This window comes from Muscardinus avellanarius (genome assembly GCF_963383645.1).
Source record: "Muscardinus avellanarius genome assembly, contig: SCAFFOLD_74, whole genome shotgun sequence".
Taxonomy (NCBI): domain Eukaryota; kingdom Metazoa; phylum Chordata; class Mammalia; order Rodentia; family Gliridae; genus Muscardinus; species Muscardinus avellanarius.
In genome coordinates, this window is record NW_027664387.1 from 17,711 (window position 1) to 22,004 (window position 4,294).

The 4,294-nt window shown below is 41.2% G+C and overlaps 1 pseudogene across 1 annotated transcript; it reads right to left on the bottom strand.

Moving 5' to 3' along the window:
* Positions 1-1,705: 1,705 nt before the first annotated feature.
* LOC308279592 (CMP-sialic acid transporter-like) lies at positions 1,706-3,739 on the bottom strand (annotated as a pseudogene). Its single transcript has 2 exons — positions 3,172-3,739; positions 1,706-1,975 (listed from the first exon to the last, which is right to left on the bottom strand). The product of its transcript is annotated as a CMP-sialic acid transporter-like (transcript).
* Between the last annotated feature and the right edge of the window lie 555 nt (positions 3,740-4,294).

The following is a 4,294-nucleotide window of genomic DNA, read 5'->3' on the forward strand; positions in this document are numbered from 1 at the left end:
GTGAGACCCTGTTTCCAAATAAAGTATAAAATAGGTCTGGGAGTATAGACTGGAGGTAGAAAAGACCCTGGGTTTCAACTCAGTACCACAATAAATAAATAAATAAATAAATAAATAAATAAATAAATAAAAACAGGGCAACAGGTGTAGCTCAGAGGTGAATGCCTCTGGACTCAATTCCCAGTACTACTTTTTTTTGTGATACTGAGGATGGAACCCAAGGGCATTCTACCTTGAGCTATACCCTCAGTCGTATTTTTTTTTCTTTATTTTAAAACAGGGTCTCACTGAGTTGCAAAGGGCCTCACTAAGTAGCTGAGGCTGTCCTCGAACCGTGATCCTCCGGTCTCAGCCTCCCAAATGCTGAGATGTCAAGCGTGCACCACCACATCTGGTTCCTTTTTTTTTTTTTTTTTAAGTACTAGCGATTGAATCCAGAGGCATTCTACCTCTGAGTTACACCCCCAGCCCTATTTTATTTTTATTTTTTCATATAAATAGAGCTAATTGCTGAATTTTCCTATTAACATTACAGAAAATTTTTAAAGAACACTGAAATTTCACAAACTGAGAACCCAACAGTTAACCATAGTTTATTTTTATAAAGCACAAAAATGATATTAGAATTTTTTGAAGAAAAGTATAGATCTAACAGAAAAGAAATATGAACTAGACAATGAATGGCACAAATACATCACTAAGGGAAGACTCAGTCACCACCCAGAAATCATTGTCTGAGTTACAAAATAAATTCCATTTGAGAAGTTACACAGTTTGTTTCTGAACTAGCCTGTCTTGTTTCTGCCTGTTAGTATAAGAAATGAGCTAGGTCTTTACTGCTGCTGGGACAAAATACTGTACATGAATTAGAGAACAAGGAGGGCCGTGGTTTTCTCCCCTGGTACCTGAACAAGAGAATAGTTAGTATAGAAATGGCTCTGGCACTTTACCCCTTAAACATTTCTCATATCTTCTTACTTGAATGTTGTAGCTTCGTGTGATTTTAATACCATATCATCTCTATACTTTTTTTTTTGGTGGTACTGGGGTTCCTGGAAACCCTTCTACCTCTGGGCTACACTCCCAGACCTATATTTATATATTTTTTTAAATTTGGAAACAGGATCTCTTAAACCAGAGAGGCTGGCCTCAGACCTCCGCGATCCTCCTGTCTCTGCCTCCCAAGTGCGGGGATTACAAGCGTGCGCCACCATGCCCGGCAACTATACTTTTTATGTACATATATATGTACAATAATAAAAATCCTTGGTTGGCATGGTGGCGCATGCTTGTGATCCCAGTATTTGGGAGGCTGAGACAGGAGGATCGCGGTTCACGGCTAGCTCCAACTACTTAGTGAGGCCCTCTGCAACTTAGTAAGACCCTGTTTCAAAATAAACAATAAAAAATAGGGCAGGAGGTGTACCTCAGAGGTCAAATCCCCCTGAGTTCCCTCCCCAGACCCGCAAAAATGAATAAATGAATAAAAATAAACAAATAAATAAAAATCCTTCATTCTAGAACAATACAGCCTGACCCTAAACAGGCCCTCATTCAATCTCTGTATTAGCATTCCATGCATATAGCTTTCTTCTTGACCCTTCTGCCATACAGTTAATTACCTTCTGGGATTGATTTAAGGCTTTAGTTTAATGCAAAAGATTCAGTCACAGTAGGAATCTCTTACGAGGCTCAAATCACTCACCAATGATTTTGTTTTGAAGCTGTTTCTCCTTATTGAATGGAGCTCTAGGTAAACCATACAGATATATAGAAACACATAGGAGAAAGGCACCCAGAGTAAGGTGTTATCTGTAATCCAAACAGTATCACATTTTTTTGGTGGTACTGGGGTTCCTGGAAACCCTTCTACCTCCGGGCTACACTCCCAGAGTAGATAGTGGCTGCTGCAGAAAAGCCCTTCGTGAAGTTGTCTGTGTACTTGACCACATCAGAAATGTAGAGGCCTCCCACACTTGCATGAAAGATGACAAACAAAGCAGACATAATGTGTGTAACACAGAAAAATCCTTTTTCTTAATTTCAGTTGCATCTGACAAGTAGGTGCCAACTAATGTCACTACAATTTCTGATAAAGACACGTGAATGTTTCTCACCCACATGGAAGTATCTGAACTCTTTAATACTTTTTTTGTGTGTGGTACTGGGGATGGAACCCAGGGGCATTGTACCTCTGAGCTACATGCCCAGCCCTATTTTTTAGTCTTTATATTTTTTGCAACAGGGTCTCACTGAGTTGTGAAGGGCCTCACCAAGTAGCTGAGGCTGGCCACAAACCGCAAGAACTGCGATCCTCTGGTCTCAGCCTCCTGAATGATGGGATTACAAATATGTGCCAACATGCCTGGCTCTTTAAGACTTTTTAAAATTAATTAATTAATTAATTTATTTATTTATTTATTTTGCTGGTCTGGGGGTGGAACCCAGGGGCATTTGACCTCTGAGCTACACCCCCTGCCCTATTTTTTATTCTTTATTTTGAAACAGGGTCTCACTGAGTTGCAGAGGGCCTCACTAAGTAGCTGAGGCTGTCGGCAAACCTCAATCCTCCAGTCTCAACCACCCAAATGCTGGGATTACAAGCGTGCGCCACCACACCTGGCTCTTAAGACTTTTTAAAAAAATACACTCCTGCCAGGCGTGGTGGCGCACGCTTGTCATCCCCGCGCTTGGGAGGCAGAGACAGGAGGATCGTGCAGCTTTGAAGCCAGTCTCGCTGGCTTAAGAGACCCTGTTTCCAAATAAAAATATAAAAACACGTCTGGGAGTGTAGCCCCAAGGTAGAAGGGCTTCCAGGAACCCCAGTACCACCAAAAAAAATGGAATTACTTGAATTATAAGGTAATTAAACCATATCTTGCTTTCTACAACTTTATATTCAACTTATTGTTTATATTGTTTATGTCTCTGTCCCTTTAAAGTAAATCTTTGCCAGGTGTGGTGGTGCACGCTTGTAATCCCGGCGCTTAGGAGGCAGAGACAGGAGGCTCCAGCAGGTTCGAAGCCAGCCTCGCTGGCTTAAGAGACCCTGTTTCCAAATAAAAATATATAAAAATGGGTATGGGAGTGTAGCCCGGAGGTAGAAGGGCTTCCAGGAACCCCAGTACAACCAAAATAAATAAATAAATAAATAAATAAATAAATAAATACACTCCTGCAAATCCTGAACAGAATACAATGATAGCTGTAGCAGCAAACCCTAATAATGGATTCTGTCCTACCACTTTTGTAGCTCGGTCTGGTTTCCACGTACAAGTGTAACTTCATCACAAAACTTAAAAACTGAAACCCAGTATAATTTGCTGCGTGTCCAGTTTAACATTAAGACACTACATAAAGCAGTGCAGAGAATCTTCAGATACACTGGTACACTGCTGCATCCAGATTGCTAAGAGTGAGGAAAGCCAGGTTATTCTGAACAACATACACTAGTGATGGCACGCTTAATTTCATCAGTTCCTTGGGGCTCCCCAAGACATTTTTGCTTAAAGATGCCTAGAATTTACTCAGACTACCAGTTTCTTTTGCTAAGAGTCCCACACTTACAAATAACTTTATAACTTCCGTGATGCACATAGCTGTGGTTGAGAAGTAGAGTTCTTTGTAGTCCTTGTCCATCTTAAAGCTAATGGTATAAGCTGAAGCCATCAGGGTCGTCATCACTGTCAAGCAGTATAACTGGAATAGTAAACTGATATTTTTGTCTCGGAGCAGCCATAGACTTCCGGCAGTCCCCCGAGGCTCGTGCCCAGACCAAGACACCGGGGCTTATTTTATTATTTATTTATTTATTTGGTTATTTATTTTGGTGGTATTGGGGGTAGAACTCAGAGGCTTTCTACCTCCAGGCTATTCTCCCAGACCTATTTTCTATTTTATTTGGAAATAGGGTCTCACTAAGTTGCCCAGAGCCTCACTAAGTAGCTGAGGCTGGCTTCGAACCTCCTGTCTCAGCCTCCCAAGCGCAGGGATTACAAGCTTGCGCTACCACACCCAGCTTGTTTGTTTATTTATTTATTTATTTATTTATTTATTTATTTATTTATTGGTGGTACTGGATTTCCTGCAAACCCTTCTACCTCCGAGCTACACTCCCAGACCTATTTTTTATATTTTATTCGGAAACAGAGTCTCTTAAGTCAGCGTGCGAGACTGGCTTCGAACCTGCGCGATTCTCCTGTCTCAGCTCGGGGATTACAAGCGAGCGCCACCACACCTGGCTTATTTTACTTTTTGAAAGAGGGTTTTCTAGGTTGATAGGAGTCTCACTACT